The 24,772-nt window shown below is 40.6% G+C and overlaps 1 long non-coding RNA gene across 1 annotated transcript in view; it reads left to right on the forward strand.

Moving 5' to 3' along the window:
• Nucleotides 1-24,237, forward strand: part of LOC101179254 — a 159,540-nt gene extending 135,303 nt beyond the window's left edge. The window contains exons 2-3 of the long non-coding RNA XR_179396.3: nt 15,425-15,498; nt 23,714-24,237. This is a non-coding gene — a long non-coding RNA (uncharacterized LOC101179254). The remainder of the gene's footprint in view (nt 1-15,424; nt 15,499-23,713) is intronic.
• Nucleotides 24,238-24,772: the final 535 nt, after the last annotated feature.

Here is a 24,772-nt window from a genome sequence, read left to right on the forward strand (position 1 = left end):
TTTCTGCTCAACAACAGAAAAAATCAGCAGCATGAAAAGGTATCCTGCAGAATGGGAGGAAATATTTGCCAACCACGTATCTGAAAAGGGGATAATAATTGGAATATATTTTAAAAACTCTGACAACCCAATAACAACCAAAAAGCTTGATTTAAAAATGGGCAAACAAACTAAATGGGCATTTCTCCAAAGAAGATACACAAATGGCCAAGAAGCATATGGAAGACAAGTTCAACATCACTAATTAAAAGGGAAAAGTAAATCAAAACCACAATGATATATCACTTTATGTCTGTTAGGATGGATACTATTAAAACAAACAAACAAAAAAACAGAAAATAACACATGTTGGAGAGGATATGGAGAAGTTGGAATCCTCACGCACTGTTGGTGGGAATGTAAAATGGTGCAGTCACTGTGGAAAACAACATCGAGTTTCATCAAAAGTTAAAAATAGAGGATTCCATTCCAAGATGGCCAAATAGGAACAGCTCCGGTCTGCAGCTTCCAGCATGATCGACACAGAAGACAGGTGATTTCTGCATTTCCAACTGAGGTACCTGCTTCATCTCATTAGGACTAGTTGGATAGTGGGTGCAGCCCACGGAGGGCGAGCCAAAGCAGGGCGGGGCATTGCCTCACCCAGGAAGCACAAGGAGTCTGGGGATTTCCCTTTCCTAGCAAAGGGAAGCTGTGACAGAAGGTACCTGGAAAAATGGGACACTCCTGCCCAAATACTGTGCTTTTCCAATGGTCTTAGCAAATGGCACACCAGGAGATTATATCCCACATGTGGTTCGGCGGATCCCACGCCCATGGAGCCTTGCTTACTGCTAGTGCAGCAGTCTGAAATCAACCTGCAAGGCAGCAGCCTGGCAGGGGGAGGGGCATCCACCATTGCTGAGGCTTGAGTTGGTAAACAAAGTGGCTGGGGAAGCTCTAACTGGGTGGAACCCACCGCAGTTCAGTAAGGCCAGCTGCCTCTGTAGTCTCCACCTCTGGGGGCAGGGCATAGCTGAAAAAAAGGCAGCAGAAACTTCTGCAGACTTAAAAGTCCCTGTCTGACAGCTCTGAAGAGAGCAGTGGTTTTCCCAGCACAGTGTTTGAGCTTGGAGAATGGACAGACTGCCTCCTCAAGTGGGTCCCTGACCCCCATGTAGCCTAACTAGGAGACACCTCCCAGTAGGGGCCAACTGACACCTCACACAGGCGGGTACCCCTCTGGGACAAAGCTTCCAGAGGAAGGATCAGGCAGCAATATTTGCTGTTCTGCAGCCTCTGCTGGTGATACCCAAGCAAACAGAGTCTGGAGTGGATCTCTAGCAAACTCCAACAGACCTGCAATTGAGGGACCTGACTGTTAGAAGGAAAACTAACAAACAGAAAGGAATAGCATCAACATCAACAAAAAGGACATCCACACCAATACCCCATCTGTAGGTCACCAACATCAAAGACTAAAGATAGATAAAACCACGAAGATGGGGAGAAACCAGAGCAGAAAAGCTGAAAATTCTAAAAACGAGAGTGCCTCTTCTCCTCCAAAGGATCACAGCTCCTCACAAGCAACAGAACAAAGCTGGATGGAGAATGACTTTGACGAGCTGACAGAAGTAGGCTTCAGAAGGTCGGTAATAACAAACTTCTCCAAGCTAAAGGAGGATGTTCAAACCCATTGCAAGGAGCTAAAAACCTTGAAAAAGATTAGACGAATGGCTAACTAGAATGAACAGTGTAGAGAAGACCTTAAATGACTGATGGAGCTGAAAACCATGGCACGAGAACTATGTGACACATGCATAAGCTTCAATAGCCGATTTGATCAAGTGGAAGAAAGGGTATCAGTGATTGAAGATCAAATTAATGAAATAAAGCAAGAAGACAAATTTGGAGAAAAAAGAGTAAAAAGAAATGAACAAAACCTCCAAGAAATATGGGACTATGTGAAAAGACCAAATCTATGTTTGATTGGTGTACCTGAAAGTGACAGGGAGAATGGAACCAAGTTGGAAAACACTCTTCAGGGTATTATCCAGGAGAACTTACCCAACCTAGCAAGGCAGGCCAGCATTCAAATTCAGGAAATACCGAGAACCCCACAAAGATACTCCTCGAGAAGAGCAACCCCAAGGCACATAATTGTCAGATTCACCAAGGTTGAAATGAAGGAAAAAATGATAAGGGCAGCCAGAGAGAAAGGTCGGGTTACCACAAACGGAAGCCCATCAGAGCAACAGCGGATCTCTTGGCAGAAACTCTACAAGCCAGAAGAGAGTGGGGGCTAATATTCAGCATTCTTAAAAAAAAGAATTTTCAACCCAGAATTTCATATCCAACCAAACTAAGCTTCATCAGTGAAGGTGAAATAAAATCCTTTACAGACAAGCAAATGCTGAGTGATTTTGTCACCACCAGGCCTGCCTTACAAGAGCTCCTGAAGGAAGCACTAAACATGGAAAGAAACAACCGGTACCAGCCACTGCAAAAACATATCAAATTGTAAAGATCATCGATGCTAGAAAGAAACTGCATCAACTAATGGGCAAAATAACCAGCTAATATCATAATGACAGGATCAAATTCACACATAACAATATTAACCTTAAATGTAAATGGGCTAAATGCCCCAATTAAAAGATGCAGACTGGCAAATTGGATAAAGAGTCAAGATCTATTGGTGTGCTGTATTCAGAAGACCCCTCTCATGTGCAGAGACACACATAGGCTCAAAATAAAGGGATGGAGGAAGATCTACCAAGCAAATGGACAGCAAAAAAAGGCAGGGGTTGCAATCCTAGTTTTTGATAAAACAGACTTTAAACCAACAAAGATCAAAAAAGACAAAGAAGGCCATTACGTAATGGTAAAGGGATCAATTCAACAAGAAGAGCTAACTGTCCTAAATATACATGCACCCAATACAGGAGCACCCAGATTCATAAAGCAAGTCCTTAGAGACCTACAAAGATACTTAGACTCCCACACAATAATAATGGGAGACTTTAACACCCCACTGTCAATATTAGACAGATCAATGAGACAGAAGGTTAACAAGGATATCCAGGACTTGAAATCAGCTCTACACCAAGCAGACCTAATAGACATCTACAGAACTCTCCACCCCAAATCAACAGAATATACATTCTTCTCAGCACCACATTACATTTATTCCAAAATTGACCACATAGTTGGAAGTAAAGCACTCCTCAGCAAATGTGAAAGAACAGAAATCACAACAAACTGTCTCTCAGACCACAGTGCAATCAAATTAAAACTCAGGATTAAGAAACTCACTCAAAACTGCACAACTACATGGAAACTGAACAACCTTCTCCTGAATGACTGCTGGGTAAATAACGAAATAAAGGCAGAAATAAAGATGTTCTTTGAAACCAATGAGAATAGTAAAGACACAACATACCAGAATCTCTGGGACACATTTAAAGCGTGTGTAGAGGGAAATTGATAGCACTAAATGTCCACAAGAGAAAGCAGGAAAGATCTAAAATCGACACCCTAACATCACAATTAAAAGAATTAGAGAAGCAAGAGCAAACACATTCAAAAGCTAGCAGAAGGCAAGAAATAACTAAGATCAGAGCAGAACAAAAGAGATACAGACACAAAAAAAACCCTTCAAAAAATTGATGAATCCAGGAGCTGGTTTTTTGAAAAGATCAACAAAATTGATAGACCACTAGCAAGACTAATAAAGAAGAAAAGAGAGAAGAATCAATTAGATGCAATAAAAAATGATACAGGGGATATCACCACCGAACCCACAGAAATACAAACTACCATCAGAGAATACTATAAACACCTCTATGCAAATAAACTAGAAAACCTAGAAGAAATGGATAAATTCCTGAACACATACACCCTCCCAAGACTAAACCAGGAAGAAGTTGAATCCCTGAATAGACCAATAACAGGCTCTGAAATTGAGGCAATAATTAATAGCCTACCAACCAAAAAAAAGTCCAGGACCAGACGGATTCACAGCCAAATTCTACCAGAGGTACAAAGAGGAGCTGGTACCATTCCTTCTGAAACTATTCAAATCAATAGAAAAAGAGGGAATCCTCCCTAACTCATTTTATGAGGCCAGCATCATCCTGATACCAAAGCCTGGCTGAGACACAACAAAAAAAGAGAATTTTAGACCAATATCCCTGATGAACATCAATGCGAAAATCGTCAATAAAATACTGGCAAACTGAATCCAGCAGCACATCAAAAAACTTATCCACCACAATCAAGTCTGCTTCATCCCTGGGATGCAAGGCTGGTTCAACATATGCAAATCAATAAACATAATCCATCACATAAACAGAACCAATGACAAAAACCACGTGATTATCTCAATAGATACAGAAAAGGCCTTCGACAAAATTCAACAGCCCTTCATGCTAAAAACTCTCAATAAACTAGGTATCAATGGAGCGTATCTCAAAATAATAAGAGCTATTTATGACAAACCCACAGGCAGTGTCATACTGAATGGACAAAAACTGGAAGCATTCCCTTTGAAAACTGGCACAAGACTAGGGATGCCCACTCTCACCACTCCTATTCAACATAGTATTGGAAGTTCTGGCCAGGGCAATTAGGCAGGAGAAGGAAATAAATGGTATTCAATTCGGAAAAGAGGAAGTCAAACTGTCCCTGTTTGCAGATGACATGATTGTATATCTAGAAAACCCCATCGTCTCAGCCTAAAATCTCCTTAAGTTGATAAGCAACTTCAGCAAAGTCTCAGGATACAAAATCAATGTACAAAAATGACAAGCATTCCTATACACCAAAAACAGACAAACAGAGAGCCAAATCATGAGTGAACTCCCATTCACAGTTACTACAAAGAGAATAAAATACCTAGGAATCCAACTTACAAGGGATGTGAAGGACCTCTTCAAGGAGAACTACAAACCACTGCTCAATGAAATAAAAGAGGATACAAACAAATGGGAGAACATTCCATGCTCATGGATAGGAAGAATCAATATCGTGAAAATGGCCATACTGCCCAAGGTAATTTATAGATTCAATGCCATCCCCATCAAGCTACCAATGACTTTCTTCACAGAATTGGAAAAAACTACTTTAAAGTACATATGGAACAAAAAAAGAGCCCGCATTGCCAAGACAATCCTAAGCAAAAAGAACAAAGCTGGAGGCATCATGCTACCTGACATCAAGCTATACTTACAAGGCTGCAGTAACTGAAACAGCATGGTACCGGTACCAAAACAGATATATAGACTAATGGAACAGAACAGAGGCCTCAAAAATAACATCACACATCTACAACCATTTGATCTTTGACTAACCTGACAAAAACAAGAAATGGTGAAAGGATCCCCTATTTAATAAATGGTGCTGGGAAAACTGGCTAGCCATATGTAGAAAGCTGAAACTGGATCCCTTCCTTACACCTTATACAAAAATTAATTCAAGATGGATTAAAGACTTAAATGTTAGACCTGAAATCGTTAAAACCCTAGAAGAAAACCTAGGCAATACCATTTAGGACATAGGCATGGGAAAGGACTTCATGACTAAAACACCAAAAGCAATGGCAACAAAAGCCAAAATAGACAAATGGGATCTAATTAAACTAAAGAGCTTCTGCACAGCAAAAGAAACTACCATCAGAGTGAACAAGCAACCTACAGAATGGGAGAAAATTTTTGCAATCTACCCATCTGACAAAGGGCCAATATCCAGAGTCTACAAAAAACTTAAACAAATTTACAAGAAAAAAAAACAACCCCATCAAAAAGTGGGCAAAGGATATGAACTGACACTTCTCAAAAGAAGACATTTATGCAGCCAACAGACACATGAAAAAATGCTCATCATCACTGGTCATCAGAGAAATGCAAATCAAAATGACAATGAGATATCATCTCACACCAGTTAGAATGGCAATAATTAAAAAGTCAGGAAACAGATGCTGGAGAGGATGTGGAGAAATAGGAACGCTTTTACACTGTTGATGGGATTGTAAACTAGTTCACCCACTGTGGAAGATAGTGTGGCAATTCCTCAGGGATCTAGAACTAGAAATACCATTTGACCCAGCATTCCCATTACTGGGTGTATACCCAAAGGATTGTAAATCATGCTACTATAAAGACACATGCACATGTATGTTTATTGCGCCACTATTCACAATAGCAAAGACTTGGAACCAACCCAGATGTCCATGAGTGAAAGAGTGGATTAAGAAAATGTGGCACATCGTATACACCATGGAATACTATGCAGCCATAAAAAATGATGAGTTCGTGTCCTTTGTAGGGACATGGATGAAACTGGAAAACATCATTCTCAGTAAACTATCGCAAGGACAAAAAACCAAGCACCGCATGTTCTCACTCACAGGTGGGAATTGAACAATGAGACCTCATGGACACAGGAAGGGGAACATCACATTCCGGGGACTGTTGTGGGGTGGGGGGAGGGGGGAGGGACAGCATTAGGAGATATACCTAATGCTAAATGACGAGTTAATGGGTGCAGGAAATCAACATGGCACATGGATACATATGTAACAAACCTGCACATTGTGCACATGTACCCTAAAACCTAAAGTATAATAAAAAAAAAAAAGAAAATGTGGCACATATACACTGTGGAATACTATGCAGCCATAAAAAAGGATGAGTTCATGTCCTTTGCAGGGACATGGATGCAGCTGGAAACCATCATTCTGAGCAAACTATTACAAGGACAGAAAACCAAACACCACATGTTCTCACCCATAGGTGGGAATTGAACAATGAGAACATTTGGACACAGGGCAGGGAACATCACACACTGGGGCCCGTCGTGGGGTGAGGGCAGGGGGAGGGATAGCATTAGGAGGAATACCTAATGTAAATTACGAGTTAATGGGTGCAGCAAACCAACATAGCACATGTATACCTATGTAACAAACCTGCATGTTGTGCACATGTAACCTAGAACTTAAAGTATAATTTAAAAAAAGAACAACACTATAAATTTCTAGAAAAAACGCAAGAAAATATATCACCAAAGTGTGATCCATAATAGAAAAAAATTGTATTGATAGACCACATTTTGTTTATCTATTCCCCAGCTGATAGACATTTGGATTATTTCTAGTTTTTACAATTATAAATAATATTGCTGTGAACATTTGAATAGAAATTTTTGTGTGCACATACATTTTCACTTCTCTTTAGGTAGATGCCTAGGAGTAAAATTAATGGGTTGTATTGTAACTGTACATTTAATCTTTTAGATATTGTCAAATAGTTTTCCAAAGTGGCTGTATCATATTACATTTCTACCATCCATGTAAGAGGGTTCCAGTTTCTTCACATCCCTGACAACACTTGCTATTGTCAGTCTTTTTAATATTAGCTATTCTAGTGAGTGTTACAGGTAGCTCACTGTGGTTTTACTTTGCATTTCCTTTATGACTAATGATGTAATCATCTTTTTATGTACTTATTTTCCATTTGCATATCTTCTTCGGCAAACGTCTATCCAAATCTTCCACCACCCCTCTTTTTTTGTTCTATTATTGATTTGAAAGAGCACTTATATTTGAATTGTAAGGGTTCGTTATATATTCTGGATACAAATCGTTGGTCAGACATATGTTTTGCAAATATTTTCTCCTGACCAACGGCTAACCTTTTCATTTTCTTTTGTCTTTTGAAAAGGAACATTTTTAATTTTGATGAAATACAATTTATCAATTTTTTCTATTATGGATCATGCTTCAGTGATATATTTTCTTGTGTTTTTCTTCAGAAAGTTATAGTTTATGTTCTTTTGCTTTTGGTTTTGTTTTTGTTTTTTGTTTTTTGTTTTTTCTTTTTGTTGTTTTTTTTTGAGACAGAGTCTCACCCTGTTGCTCCCAGGCTGGAGTACAGTGGCGAAATCTCGGCTCACTGCAACCTCCACCTCCTGGTTTCAAGTGATTCCCCCGCCTCAGTTTCTCGACTACCTGGGATTACAGGCGTGCGCCACACATCAGGCTAAGTTTTGTATTTTTAGTAGAGATAGGGTTTCACCATATTGGCCAGGCTGGTCTCAAACTGAGGTGATCTGCCTGCCTCAGGCTCCCAAAGTGCTGGGATTACAGGTGGAAACCACTGTGCTCAGCCATTTTTGTTCTTATATTTAGGTCTATGTTCCATCTCATGTTTATTTTTATGCATGATGTGAGGTAAGGATCAAGGTTTATTGGAGGTTTTTTTTTTTGCATGCAGATATTCTATCATTTCTGCCATTGAATTACACTGACATTTTCATTGAAAATCAGTTGATCACATTTGTATGAGTTTATTTCTGGACTCTTTATTGTTCCACTGACCTATATGTCCATCATTACACCCGTGTCACAGTCTTGATTATTGCATATTTATAACAAATATGGAAATCAGTTAGTGTAAGTCACCCAATTTTGTTCTTCTTCAAAATTGTTTTGTCTATTTTAAGTTAGGAGTTGCTGTCTGTTTTTGTAAATAAAATTTTATTGACACATTAAAAAAATTAAAAATAGAATTACCATATGATCCAGAAATCTCACTTCTGAGTATGTGCCTAAAAGAATGGAAGGCAGGAGGAACACAAAGACATATGTGCACATCTGTGTTTATTGCAGCATTATTCATAATGGCTGAAAGGTGGAAGCACCCTAAATGTCCATACACAGATGAATGGATAAAGAAATGATTGTGTGTGTGTGGAGGGCGGGGTATGTGTGGGGGGTATGTGAACAATATTCCATGCAATGGGATATTACTGAGCCTTTGAAAAGAAGGAAATTCTGTCACATGCTACATGGATGAACCTTGAAGACACTGGCTAAGTGAAATAAGCCAGACACAAAAAGGCAAATACTTCAAGATTCTACTTATATGAGTGTTTCTCAAAGATTCAAATTCATAAACAGAGAGTGGAATGCGGCTGCAGGGCTAAGGGGAGGAGGCGGGGTGGGAGGGGTGTTGTTCATGGGTGTAGACACAAGATGGAGGGTTCCGCGATCTGTTATCTGTTGCACAGCAGTGTGCATGTGGTTGACAATATTGTCCTGTACACTTGAAAATCACTGCTAGGGTGCATTTTATGTTACATGTGGTTTTGCCACATAATAATCCAGTGCAGGTTGCGGGGCTGATGAGTGAGTGGAGTGCAGATGTCTGGCCTTACATGGATAATCAATCACTGAATCTAAGAGATGGGTACATGGGGACTCATCCTATACCTCTTTCTACTTTTGTATATATTTTATATTTCCATAATAAAAGTAGTTTTTTGAAAAAGAAAAGAAATATTATTCTTTCTTGTGATTTTTAAATTTTTAATAGCATTTATAGGTCTGCGTTTATGAGTTGACCTATTTGCGAAGGGTGCAGCCGTTGCTGCCATTAATAGTTCTTTCTGCTAACAGGCAAGGGCTGTGTTCTCTTAAAAATGGTTTAGCCCCAAACCTAAAGTATTGGAGGAGTAAGGAGGTCATAGAAAAGTCCAGGGTAGTGCTGGGAAGTTCAGATCCTATCTGTCTCCTGACACAGCCCATGACTTGTCTTCCTACCCACAGCCCAACCTCAGCTCCAATACCAGATGGAAATTGACCATCAGACCTGAGCTTCGCAAAGTCACTTATCTGTTGAGAATTAGTCAGTGCATAATATAAAAATTTCCTCTTACAGTTTGTTCTGAAACATGTTTTTCAATTCACTTCCTCTCCTCAGAAGTTGAAGATAAACTCCTATAAGATAAATTGTACCTTTTGCCAACAATTGTATCACATGCTAATATGCCAGATAGTTTTTAACAATTTGATCACAGTAAGACCTGGAAAATCAACTATTCATTTGTATCTTTGGAAACAGGGAAGCAGAACTGAGATAAGAACCCAGGCTTCTCTGTGGATTAAATGAAAAGCAAACAAACAAACAAACAAAATCAGAATGCCAAACTGTAACCTTGCTTATTATTATAGCATTATATCTATCACAAAGGATAATGTAATCTTTCACATCCAGAGTCCCACATATGTTCCAGCCTTAGTCCCACCAGACTAAGTGGGTTATAGTTTTTCTTTCTGGAATAGGGACTATGGTATGATTTTTTCCCTGAGTACGTCAGTTTTGCTCTGTTCTCTTTTCCACCCCACCTGGCCACCTGTCTTCCCCACATGGAGTGATCTGTCAGAAAGCTTTGGTAGAAAACCTTTGTAAATTTAGAGGGCAAGGATGTTCAGATACCGGAAGCACAGTAGTGAAGGGAGTCAAAAGTGATGAAATCGAAGAGAGTGCATCAGCAGCGAGGGATTAAACGTCCAGTTTGTGTCTCTCCTGTTCCACTTTCTTCCCTTCTTTCTTCCCCGGTGTCCAAAGGTCCCTCTTTGTGGGCCTTCCCCCAATCTAGAATTTGAAATACCACAGTGTTCAGTGGATTTAAAGATAAAATAACTCTTGGAATATTTTTTCCCTTAAACAATTTGTGAGCCCTCCAATAGTTATCTAGTGAGTGTGTCTGGGGAAGTTTTGGGTCGCACGGATGTGCTAATGACGAGACATGCCCCACCGCTGGGTGGTTTTCACCAGTGTGCGGGTTTAACTTACTTTTCTTCTTAGTTACATATTGTGAAGTTTAAACTTATATTTGTCCATTTGGCTAGAGACAGAAGCACAAAGGACACTGATGTAAAGTAGTTAATAAGGAGCATAAAAATGGTAACGTCAGCAAATTCCTCTTAAAGCTATCTGCATTGATCTACACACAGCCATGTCAACAGTATTTCCAAATTCAACGTGAAAAAGATTAAGTGTATCCAATGTGGCTTATTACTTATTGGGAATTTAAAATGTAAAACTATACTCTCAATGTGTTAGTTGCAAAGTTTTAACAAATATCAATATGAACTTTCTCCCATATTTTGTCATTGAGAAACAAAAAAAGCAAAAATTATAAAAATAAAGCTACTGATGTTTTAAGGGCAACATGCAAGATTTCTCTATATCAAGGAATAGAAAGGTATTTTAGTATATTTGACATAGTAATGTGTAATTGTTGTATTGTGTTTTAACATACATTCAGTCTCCAATGATGAGACAATATATCATTTTAAAGCAAATTGGTCTACAAAATATTCTTTTTTCTAAATTATGACTTTAATGGGAATAAAATGTCCTATTTCATTTATTTCTTGATACAAATAAGGCATATTTTATAGACAATAATATTTACAATTATTAAACATGAATTCTAAGACAACATTTTAGTAACATTGACATAAAATTTTTAAACAAAATTTTACCAAAAACAGTGGAATTACTTGAAACAATTACTAAGAAGATCTAGGGGATTATATTATTACTATTAAAAGAGTTTAGAATAAAAAAGAAAAAGGCAAGGACCATTGCTTGGTAAGATCCTCACCAAATGCCCACTCTGTGATGTCCTGGTGCCACCCTTGGAGGTCTTTCTTTCGGTATGAAGATCTCTGAGGACAGCTAGCACTCCACAGCCAGAAGCTGCTGATTGCCAGCAATTTACAGCTGCTCCCTGGAGCTGGCTTTCGGGACTTCTCAATGCTCCAGGAAGGGCTGTGCAGAAAGCCTGTTCTCCCCAGAGATTCCAGCAAGGATGTGAAGTGCACACCGGGGCTCTGAGTCTCCGCTTGGCTGTGTGGGGAGCGTGTTTTGCAACCTGATGAGCCCAGAGGTTGAGCAAGGCCAGCAGGTTGCAAAATGAAATCAATAATGATGTTTTCTGTTGGTTAAAGATAATTACCAAAATGAGTAGGGTGACATCTCTCAAAATGAATACAGTGACAATGAAAAAACTGGGGAGATCTGAATGAAGTCTGCAGTTTAGTTAATAGTACTGAATTGATTTTAATTTATACATTTTGACAAATGTACCATAGTAGTACAACACGTTCACATTATGGGAAAGTGGGTGGGGAGTATATGGGGATTCTCTATATTACCCTTCTGCAAGTCTAAAAGTATTTTAAAATAAAAAGTACATATATATTTACTATATATGTGCAAATATTTCTTTACAAGGAGTGCTAGAGGAGTTAGGCCAAGAGATTTTGATGCCACATGGAGGGAGTCTGCTTGCTGATCTCAAATACAGCGCTTGGCCTGATAAATATTTTGTGAGAAGGACCTCGAAGAATGCATCTCCTGTGCCGAGCGCACACAGTTCATTCTTTTGGAGCGCTGTCCTGCCCTGCGGATCACTGCGAGTGCCCCATGGTAGTCTGTTTGCACCTGGAGTTGCGGGGGCAGCACCCTGCCCCATCTCTTTTATGTCCTAATAATGCTGCCTTTCTGACCATCCATTGAATCGGGTCCCTACTGCATTTCACACTTGGATTAACTCAATCATGCAAATTGTGTCAAGCCTAAAAGAAATCAGGCTGTGGGCAAATAAGAAACACTAATAAAAATTGAAAACACGGCTCACAGCCGAGATGCTCCTTTAGGAAGCTGCAGCTCTCACAGTCCTCAGGTTCCCGGGCTCTGGCAGAGTGGGAGTGGGGTGGGTAGGCAGGCGGTAAGCAGACTTGAGTTACAACATAAATAAAACCCACAGGGTCAGTTAGATTCCCAAGTGTGGATTCACCTCTTCACATGGAATGAAATGGTTCTGACAAGATTAGCAGGACACGATAAACAAAGCATTCCTTGAAATATATTTGTTTGTCCTTACCAAGCAAAGATTTCCAGCGGACTTTTAGTAGGTTTCCTAATATTCCTTCTTGCGTTAACACACAGAGTTGTGGTGCCAAGCGTCTGCTCTGCTGGTTCCTCCACTTGGAAGCCCTCTGGTAGACATTTCTACCACACGTCCGGCTCTTTACTGTCTTCCGAGGTCCAGTTAAAACACAATCCCTTAATTCAGACAGCTTTCCTGACTGGTCTCAAGAGAAGCACTCTTTCCTGCTCTGAACCCTGTCCTGTTTTGCTGCTTTTTCACATACGTCACCTACATTTCCTGCCTTACATCAGACTCATTCGTGTACACTCAGCTCCTTGCTGCCTGGAATGCAGGCTCCCTGATGAAGAAGCCATGCTCTCTGGGTATCTCCCGCAAGTTCTGGTGTCATGATTTATACACATCATTGTGGGTGCTCAGAAGTTATTTCTAGAAGGATTTCCTTGGAGTTTAGGTCGTGGATGAAGAAAAGACCATAATGGGAGAGGCTATTAGAGCTTCTGACTTCTATCTCAGACTGGCTCCATGCTCAGACGATTTGGTCTCCGTTCTTCATTGGTAGGGAACATTAGGCCATTAGGCAAAGGAAGGGACCTGCTATGTGTGTTTCTTTTTTCTTTTCTTTTCTTTTCTTTTTTTTTTTTTTGAGACAGTCTTGCTCTGTCACCAGCTGGAGTGCAGTGGCGCGATCTCGGCTCACTGCAACCTCCTCCTCCTGGTTTGAAGCGATTCTCCTGCCTCAGCCTCCCGAGTAGCTGGGACTACAGGCACGCGCCACCATGCCCAGCTAATTTTTGTATTTTTGAGAGAGATGGCGTTTCACCATGTTGCCAGGATGGTCTTGATCTCTTGACCTCGTGATCCACCTCGGCCTCCCAAAGTGCTGGGATTACAGGTGTGGGCTACTGCGCCTGGCCGACTGTGTGCGTTTCTAAACAAAAAACCAAATTTGAAAAGAACTAGGAATATGCAAGGAGGGCCTGGACCCTGTTGGAAGCCCTCAGAGGCATGACTCCAACTAATCCTTAGCTTCCAGGGTGAACCTAAATGTGTAGCAGGTGCTTGGTTTGATTCCCCGCTTACTCCTGAATTCTCAATCCACTCAGCACAGGTCTCCCTTTACGGGTTTCACGTACTTTACTTGAAAGCTATTGACCTAAGATTGCCTATGCAGATAATTTCCTGTACCCACTAACATGGATTAAAGTTTATTGAGTGCAGAAACGACATTTAAAACTTCACTGTATCATTCACAGCACCTAGCCCAGAATGGAGTTCAAAAGTATTAATTCAATCATTGCCCCAACCAGTGGGATAAGCTGAGCCGGCAGGACCCTTCTCCAACCTCTCTTTGTCCCTCCCACATACTCCTGACAAGCGGATTGAGGATATTGTGTGGAGGATCACAACCTAGAGCAAACAATGCTGCCTCTGATGTTGGAGATGATGATACTACTAACAGCAACCCCAAGAACAACGTTTACAAGTGCTTCCACCTATGGGCCACGTACTGTGTTTAAGTGACTTACGTGCATCACCTCATTTAATCCTTAAGAAATCCTCTGAGGTATGTGCTAAATGAGTGTCATGATGCACCTTTTACATACAAGAAACCTGAGGCTTTGGGAGATTCAGAAATGTGGATCTCAGAGCCCAAGCCCTGAGTCAGCAGGAAAATCCGCATTTCTCCTGGTCCTGTAGTCTTGATCAGCTGTGGTGGTGCAGCCAGCACAGAGTGGAGGCTTTGAAACATACATCGTCTCACAAAGGACCATTGTTTCCAACAGAGGGATCGGAATAGCGCTGCTCCTGTCTTCTGGGTTGATGTAAACAGTCTGGGTGGACCAGGGTCTTATCTCCATCTCCGGCTGAGGAGGCCAGAGACAATTTGATAGAAGCTGCACTTCAATGACCACAGGCACACACAAAGAGTCTGCACAGGTTCACCCAAAGATCTATCTCCAAAGGCTGAGCTTTTCCTAGAACAGCCGTAATATCTGGCTTTATTCCACATTGGTCTTTACCTTACTTCTTCTCCTGAAGAAAGCCCTATGACAAAAATTGGCAATAAAATTATTAACCATAATCATTTTTGTCTTAAACCAACTCACTTACGTTTAATGACCACTAAAGTAGGTGAGTTAAAAATAACCTCGTATTCTATTTCTCCTTCTAGGTGATTGGCGTCTCTTTCCGTTCAAAATTAGAGAAAATACCAAAGCTCAGCAGTGATCTTCCTTCTAGAGGCTTGTTGGAACTCCAAACACATACCCCTGACAGATACAACAGGGATTAATGAGCCATGACCAGAAGTTTGATTTTTCTGTCAAGTGCTCCCATCCGTCTTTAATAAACAGAAGAACAACATAAACTCCATTGCCTGCTTTCCACTGCTGAAACTGAGCTGGCTGTTCCTGGTACCGTGTGTGTTGAGCTGAGTTATGATTCTAAATGACTTGACAAACGCTTTTACAAGCCCCTTTGGTCTGCTACTCTGGTGACTGGCTTTGCTCCCCAAGTTCCATTTCTTTGCCTCTGTTCAATGTGGGCAGCTCAGTGTTTTGCCAGTGGAAACTGTCAAATGTAATATCGCATTTACAACTAAATGACTTCAATTTAGTGTCACTGGTGCACTATCTGTGGTGTAAAACTGCCAAAATACCCACTGTTTTCCCTTTAAGCCATGCTGTGTGCTTTTTTGCAGAAGGCTGTCTCCTGCGAGGACCAGAAGTTGAGCCAAGGCACATGGAACTTACAATAGCAGATGGTAAGAACCAGGTATGATCATGGAGCAATGCCTGATGTCATGCTTCCTCTATTCTGATGAAGCTATATTTTGTTTCAGGAAAATATCTGTCCTTAACAAAAATAATTGCTCCATCCACGTTCACTGAAAAGCTGTGTTGCTCAAAAAAAGAGAAGTTTATATTGCAAAAATTATTAAGAACAAGAGTGTATTTCTTTTCTCTTTCCTTTTATCTTCTTGTTCTTGCAAAATAAACTAGGATTTATGTGGGACATTTATTTCTTTATTCCCTGAGATTGTTGCTGAAAAGACTGGCTGCCTTAAACCAAGCTGGCCACAGGATGTCCCCAGCGTTCCATGAAAATTCCACTGAAAGGGCATTTACCTGGTAATGCAAAACTTGGTTCTTAAAGAAGAAAGGTCAGAGCACATAGATGTGGTCACATCTACAGTTTCAAACAAAATCTGGTTTTGCAGAGGCAGCCTTAGTGTCATCAGATAAAAATCAAAGCAGATCTGAATGGAGGTTGTCCTTGAATGTAGGTTGCCACCTACAAGTAAAGCCACTAAACTTAACAGTCCAGAGCTGCTATTTAATTGCCCCTGAAGAGAAGTCACCCTGAGGTGGAGTTAATAACCAATACTAGACCTTTTTTTCCTTTCACTTTAATTTTCTTTGAAAGCTTCATGCTCAAGTGACGTGGTGATCAATATCTAATGAAAATATGCTGCTCAAATACCTTCCTTGGGCTGAGATATTTAGCAAATCCCAAAATGAGAGTCTGAAGAAGCCCAAAAGAGAAAATATTTGAAAGGATCATGAATATGCATCTAAACTTATTGAGTTAACACATTTTAAAATAGAAATTAGTTAAATATTTAACTCAATCTGCTCTGGCACAAGGGCAGGGGTGACATAGCCATAGTGCGAAAAAGCAGCTATGGACTAGGTCTTTAACAGAAGCTTCCCAGGGAAGGCAGTGGGAAAGGGCAAATCTATCTGTCACTGAGCTCATGGAGGCACAGTGTGGAACTGCGTGTGTGAAACATTTCCTTCTGTCTTTTCATGGATTGACAGGTCCCAGAGTTCAGTGCTAAGTCAAGTCACCCAAGGACCAAGGCAACTCGTCAGCCTCCTCTCTGGCCTGGATGATCCCAGGTTCAAGCAGATTTCTGTTGGCTTATGTTATCCAAGCTCCGTGAGTTGAGTCAACAAATATATTACACTGATCAATTCCACTGGTGTTATAATAGCCCTCACTTCTGCTTGATTTTAACTTGTCTACAGACTGTGAGTGTCTATTCTGTACTGGGGAACAGTCACAGAGCATGCAGCTTCATCTCAATGAAAGTATTCAAGGGTCTGGATAGAGCCTGTTTCCCCATTTTTTTCTTTTTAAATTAATTACTTTTTATGTATAATTGACATAATAAGTGAAGATATTTATGGGATAGAGTGTGATGTTTCAATGCATGTATACATTGTATAAATGATTAAGTCAGAGTAATTACCATATTCATCACTTTAAACATTTATCTTTTTTTTTTGTAGCGATAACATCCAAAATGTTCTCTTCTAGCCATCTTGAAATATACAGAACATTGCTATTTGCTATAGTCACCATACTATGTAATAGAACACCGGAATTTATTCTTCCTTCCTAACTACAACTCTTTATCTATTGATCAAGCTCTTTTGTTTCCCCTTACCCCTCCCCTCTCCAGGCTCTGATAACCACTATTGTACTCTCTATTTCTATTAAGGCAACTTTTTAAGATTCCACTTATGGGAGAGATCATACAATATTTGTCTTTCTGTGCCTGGCTTATTTCACTTAATAATGTCCTCCAGGTTGATCCCTTTCATTTATATACCCATGTATACAAATCTGAACTTCTGTTATTTTAAAAGTCTTGATAGAGGCCGTGCTTCTACTGATATGGAGGCTGTTATAAGCTGAATTCTATTTCACTAAATTCCCATGTTGAAGTCCTAACCCCCAGCACTTCAGAATGTGATGGTATTTGGAGATACGATCTTTAACAAGCTGAGGTTAAAGCTTGTCATTGGGGTGGGCCCTAATCCAATGTGACTGGTGTCCTTATAGAAAGAGGAGATTAGGGCACAGACATGCACAGAGGGAAGACCATGTGAGGACATAGGGAGAAGGTGGCATCTACAAGCCAAGGAGAGGGGCCTCAGAGGAAATCAACCCTGCCCACGCCTTGATCTCTGACTCGGAGGCTCCAGAATTGTAAGGAAATAAATCACTGTTGTTAAAGCCACTCAGCCTGTGACACTTTGTCATGGCAGCCCTAGCAAATGCATATAGAGGCAAAAAATTTCAGTATGGTAATACTAGTTATGTATTATTAGTCACTAGCTCTTTGGTTAAACATAGCTCTCCTAGGCCAGGCGCGGTGGCTCACACCTGTAATCCCAACACGTTGGGAGGCCGAGGTGGGAGGATTACCTCAGGTCAGGAGTTCAAGACCATCTCTACTAAAAATACAAAAATTAGCCAGGTGTGGTGGTGCATGCCTGTAATCCCAGCTACTCAGGAGGCTGGGGCAGGAGAATTGCTTGAGCCTAGGAGACAGAGGTTGCAGTGAGCCAAGATCATGCCACTGCACTACAGCCTGGCCAACAGAGTGAGACTCTGTCTCAAAAAACAAAAACAAAAACAAAACAAAACAAAAAGCATAGCTCTCCTAACTCAGTAATAATGGCTGATATCAACTTAGAACTTGGTAAATTCCGTGTATTCTACCAACAGATTTACATGTATTAATTCAGATAATCATCAAGGCAACCTTCTGAGGTTGAAATCCCCATTTTTTAGATGAGAAGACTGAGGTGAGGACCCCTGTCCCATCAGTCTATAGGGCCCACACTTGACGACTAGCACAAAATATTTCAAACCATGGGGAGGGAAGATCACAAAAAGGTAGAAAAAAAAGTTGTGCCATTTTCTTCATATTCCTATTTTATCTGCTAACTTCTGACACAGTATTTTTGCCTCTTGTGGGTGAATCTTGAATAGAATATACTTGCCCTACGCATATGCTGATTACCCAAGGGTTACGCTTGATTTCCACTCTTTAGTCATTGGGCCACAACTTTTCCCTTTTTTAGGGCACATCTATATCCATGGGTATATTCCAAATTATTTTATCTAATCTTCCAAATTACCTACTACCTACTGCCGCCAATTCCCGGTGGATTGTATGAAAAAGGCCAGGCTGGACAGGAGTGAGCAGGACACGGTGAGCATTGAGTGAGTGAGGCCAGTGACTGGGCATAACCCAGTTGGTGAATCCATGATTCACATGGAATCAGAGATCTGTGGAGCTGGGCAGGCCTTCTAAATCTTCTGGTTCATTTAATTCATGGTTCTATTTCAACACTTATCATCATCTGGACCGATTTAGAGTGGGCTGTGTGTGTGTGAGTCTTCCCTTCCCACCCCTGAAAAGGGGTTCCCTGCAGACACAGTGCAGGGAGAGAAGCACTGAGAACTCCTCCTTTAGCACCGGTACACACTGACACCCAGGGGTGTGTTCTTGGGTTTGTAACTTGCCAGCGTGTACAGCTAGTGCTGGACCAGCCCAGAGGTTGGCTTGGTTCATAGTCCAACACTGTTGCCGTGACAATGCACTGCCTGCTAGAAATATCCAAATTTATTTTTTTAAAAAGATACACTGGTAGATAATTATTCTCATCACAAAGGAATATGTTACTGTGAGGAAGGATTCACTGTCTAGGACTACGAACTTTGTAAGAAAACAGGGGCATGAGCTTGAAACCAAACTTGAAATTGAAAAATAAAAAGCAGCAGCTAGACATTCACTACCTCAAAAATAGAGACAAACATATTGACCTTCTGGTTTTGAAATTGTTTAATAACTGGAAACTAGTTTCAAACTTGAGTTTGGCATAGTTTTAAGAACTCAGTCAAGAGGAATACAAAATCCTATTTTTAAAATACAGCTGCTACAGTTTTAAGGCAACACCATCAATCTGCAGTGGAGGGAAACACACAAAGGAAATGTACTTTAAATGTTTTATAATTAATGTATGTATAAAGTAAAATATAAAGAAAATTCATATAGTTTTAACAATCGCAGAGTATTAAAAACATCCATTTTTAAGGATTACGGAAAATATTCAGGTCATTATTTGTTCAACTCAACCGGTTAATTATGTGAATGTCTATTTCAAAATACCCAACTAGAATCTCAGGGGATACGTGTGAGTGTTCTATCCCATGACTCTTTATAAGAATAAAAATAAGCAAAAAGTAAATACAATTTGGGTCTAAATAGCTTTCCTCTTTGGCCACTTGGGCCTTCGTTTTGTTTAATTATCTGTTCATTTCTGGTGAGACCATCTCTTGGCAATGCTTTGGGATACTTAGGTTTCCTGGAGTACAGAAGAATAGTCCATGTGGTTTCATACTGAATTATGCGGTTGGAGGTGGGTCTGCTGCAGTCGTTCTGGACACATTCCCCCTCCTATCTTGTGTGTGATACGAGATTTGATAAGCTTTTAAGCAGCTTCTGCCTGTTTTCAGCATCTACAGTGCATCACCTTCCTGGCTGGACTCACCAGCTTAGAGAAAGCAAACGACTTAGAAAAACCACAAAGCATAGTGCAGGTGCCCCACTGGATGGGGGAACACATTTTTGCAGTTATCTGCTGCTATGTTGTGTGTTAACTTCTGTAACTGAATATTTAAGCCTGAGAACTTGCTTGTTTTTCGCCCTCACGTCGGGCATTCTCCGGCCCTTCCCCTGGAGGGTGAATTGTGCTGGTGGGGTGGGGTGGAGGGAGAGGAGCGCGAAGGCAAGGATGACTGCCCACCTTGGATGCCTTTTCCAGCACGATGCTCTGACTAATGAGCAGAGGCCACTGCTGAAGAGCAAGGCTGGGTCTCCTTTTCCAGAGACTGAGCCCATTACCCTCTCGGCCCCACTAGCCTGCAGGCACCCAGCCTGCCTCCCAAATGGATGACTTCCGGCTAGCCATGCCGCTCCCAGTCCTGGTGCCAGTGGCCGTGAATAACCTTGCTTTTGTGTGTATTTATTTTATTTTGAATTTCTCCACCCTGGATCTTTCCACCTCCAAACCCCACCCCCTGCTTGCCGGCCCCATGTGGTGATGTTTCTTGAAATGTTAGATTCTTTCTTCCTCTATCCCCCCCTCTAGTTCTGGAAGCATTTTGTTTCTGTACTGCTTTGTGAAGCTGGTGCTGAGTCCAGATCCTTGGGGCTTTAAAGTTGAATTAATTATTAAACAGGAAGGGAGCAGTACTTTCAGCAGGCGCCAAGTAACTATACTTAAACTGCAACCTGGCACTGTTTTTCCCACCCTTGTGCTGTGGTTTGCTGAAGGCAACTGGAGATTTTTATTCTAGTTTTAATCAAGCATTTCTGTAAGTTTTCAGGCAGTTAAGATTTGGCAGCAAAGGGCTGGGAAGTCAGTCTTCATCACCTCCTGACCAGTTTGGCCAAAGAAAAAATTAAAACAAAATCAGAAGTACTTTCCCAGTTCATAAATCAATCTGAAATTGCCCACTCTCTACGGGTTGCTTTTCCTGAGGACAGGGTGGGCTTTTCTCTCAAATATATGTATATATTTTATTGATTAGCTTCCATTTGTAGAGAATGGTGCTTTTCAAATAAAACCATCAGAACACTGGCTTTAGTTGCTGTGTGATTGTTATAATCATTGCTTTAATTTAGGGGCTATGTTGAAGATATGAAACCCTGTATTTAAAAATATACTCAGGAAGAATGGGTGCAGTGGCTCATGCCTGTAGCCCCAGCACTTTGGGAGGCCAAGGCAGGAAGATCGCTTGGGACCAGGAATTTGAGTCCAGCCTAGCCATCGTAATGAGATCCCCATCTCTAAAATAATGAAAAATTAGCCGGGCATGGTGGTACACCTGTAGTCCTAGCTACTCAGGAGGCCGAGGCGGGAGAATGACTTGAGCCCAGGAGTTTGAGGCTGCAGTGAGCTAGGATATTGCCACAGGACTCCAGCTTGGGCAACAGAACGAGGCACTGTCTCTAAAAATAATAACAGTAATAATAAAGTAAAAATAAAAATACATGTGAAGACACACAGCAGAATTTCTTACTTCTCTGAGGCTAGGCATTGATGCTAGAAATTCGCAACTCAATGGAGTTGGTGGGTCAGCTTAGCCCAGATACTGAATATAGGCATTCTCACAGAGCTATATGAATGAGACAGTGGCCGTGTTCTAGAGAAACCCAAAGCCTTCCTAAAGGTATCAAACTAATACCTTAAATGACAGCAAAACGCTTTCTGGAGGCTGTCCCTGCAGCGGGCTGGCCCTCTGATTTTCACCTGGCTCCTGGTGTTTGGTGGTGGGCCTTTCCCAGTCTTGGCTGACTGCTCTGCAGGAAGCTCGCTAGGAAATGCTCTGCTCAGCTCCATTAAGTCTCGCCCTGTAGCTGAGCAGCGGTGCAGGCTGTCAGGGTGGGGAGGGAGGAAGAGCTATCTGGGTGCAGCTGGGTGCGTAGGCAGGAGTGTGAAGCAGCCTCAAGAGGAAAGAGAACAAAGATTTGGTTAAAAATTTAGATTCATGCATATAAATTTGGAACAGGGCAAAAAAAAGTAAGCACAACGCACACAACCCTCCCGCACCCCTCCCAGTTGGCTTGTGATGAAGTGTGCATGTGAGAACAGCTCAGAACCGAAACACCGTACAGTTATGTCGCCCCTAAGAATGTGCTGGGAAACCTTGCAACAGATATATCCTTAGAACTTTTAAAAATGAGAGATGTTCTGTGAGCCTTCAGTCCAAATACTATTTTTTGGACTTATTTTCCATTCAGGAATTTAAAAAAATGTATTCTTGCTGACAATTCTTAATTTTAAAAAATATTAAACATTTTAGTCATACATATAATATATGTCTTCACTGTGTAATTTCCATCAGTCAATAGATTTAATTATAATAAACAAATAAATGTACTTACAATAAGCAAAAAACTGTGGTCCACTGGCTTATGGGAAAAGACTAGTTAGAAGAAACCAGATAAATTCACACTTCTAGGAATTTAAGCTCAAAATTTCAAGCACGTCTATTTTTTTCTGAATGGTCACCTTTTCCAGGGACTGATCCTTTCTCAATAAATCATCCTCTGACCTTGGTGTTGAGATTGTCATGGGGCTTCTACTCTCAGGATGTCAAGTTTGGTCATATTACTTAGGATTCTATCATGGCCACATTGCACTTCTAACCACAGTAAATAATTTAAAACCCAAATTGAAAATGATATATTCCTCATCAACCAATATTTGGAAAATATATTTATTAAATGCACAACTTTTGTACAGTTTCTATCTGTTCTTTATGTCCCATTTTCTTTCCAGAAAACATTCTGCACTGGTTTTAAAATCACATGATAAGATTTCTAATCTCTGAGCAAAAGTCCTCGTCCTTTATATTTGGAAATGAGTTGATACTCTTATCCCTCACCCATGGAAAGTTTGCAACATAAAATTTTTAAAAATACTTTATTTAAAATAACCTTCCAGCAGCTGGCCTAGTCTTCTATGTTTAGATATTAGAAAACACTTGAAAAGCACTTTCACTTAGTTAAAAAGGAAAACTAGTCAACAGTAATAATAACAACCCTTTAAACAAAAAAAGGATACGGAGAATACCAAACAGGCATGCATTGCGTTGTAAAAGCCTTTTTTTCCCCCCTAGTTAAAGATAACTCTAAAAATACTGTGTATACCCACCTATGGTTTCCTGAGGACTTTCCTCCCTGTCTGCTAAAAAGCAAAAGTTAGGAAATTATGTCTGATTTGTGTCAAATATGTTCCAAAGAATCGTGAGGCTTTCCTTTCACTATGAGGAATATTCATGTAGGAAGTCGTCCTCTGAGCAGTTGCCACCTTTTCTTACATGGTATTCCCAACTGCAGTGCCAGGCAGTGGGGGCTTTGCCGCCGTGGGAGTGGCTCCAGTTCCTGGGTGATCCCAGGGCCTGCCCAGACATCGGCCATCTCTGCAGGTGTATGGGCTGCGGCCCTAGGCAAGACTGTCTCTGCCTTCCCCAAAGGTCTCTGAGCCCTTCTGCGGCCCAGATGGTTCCAATTTGAGGCCTACATTCAGTGCTGGAGCTGTATTGAGTTTCTTCCCTGAAACCAACAAAACCTGCTTCAGCATTTTGCTTGGATTAAAATATTTGTCCCTTTTTTTCACAGGGCAGAAGGAGAACTCCTGAAGCCTCCGAAGGAAGGAAATCATTACAGGGCCCTACAGAAGTAGGTCATGTGCTACAGCTGCTCATAGTTTAAGAGGAAGAAACATGGGACCTCAAACCTGGAACACGACTCTTTCAAAATGCTTGTGAGCAACCCAAGAAAAACATCCTCCCGAGGCTTATCTAATAACCATGATCTCTAATCGTCTCAATGTGTGCTCATGTTTCCTTAGGAGTTTGCACCCACTTCTCAGAGCTAACGAGATGCCGAAACAGAACACAGAAAGAGTAATGAAGGAGATTTAATAGTTTGTGTTAAAGCTAATATGGTCCATTAGGAGCTGTCATTTTTATAAACAATAAGGATACGTTACCCTCTTCTTTGGTGTAAAGTCATTCCATGCAGGACCTATAAACATTCAGTAATGATCTGTAGAACATGCATGAACGACAATTAAAGCGCCACTTGAAAAGTCTGTTTTCCTCACATACTTAGTTTCTTGCTAAATAAACTTGTAAAGTTCATACATGTGTACGCATATGCTTACATTATAAAAAAAACTGTGCATTTCATTAAGAAAATCTACAAACAGATATAAGTGTTTTTGGTTCCCATTAGCTTGAGAAATATCAGCAGTGATTAGTTAAATGAGGAGCATAGGTTCTGTTTTTTAGTGCATACTATAATAATAAAACAACCACTCTTTTATGGTAGCTTAGCAAGACAAAATTATAGTTCACAGTGTCATGAAAGGCATGATTACAACCTTTGAAAGTTATAAGTAAAAAAGCTTCTATAAAACCTGTTGCCAAAAAAGTACGTTCTACAGTCATTCCGATATATTTCTGAAATTTATTCTTTAATTGTGGCTGATACCAAGCAGAGGCAAGACTTGAGAACTTGCATTCTTTTTGAGACTCACTGAATGTACTTGAGAAAATAAAATCAGATTGACTCCTTCTGACTTTGTAAATAGAGTTTGCTCCCTTGCTTTCTCTCTCTCTCTTTTAAAGGACAAATGATTCCTTTTTATAGGTTTTAGGTTTGGCAGAATTTGAT

The sequence above is a fragment of the Nomascus leucogenys genome, chromosome 14, assembly GCF_006542625.1.
Source record: "Nomascus leucogenys isolate Asia chromosome 14, Asia_NLE_v1, whole genome shotgun sequence".
Taxonomy (NCBI): Eukaryota; Metazoa; Chordata; class Mammalia; order Primates; family Hylobatidae; genus Nomascus; species Nomascus leucogenys.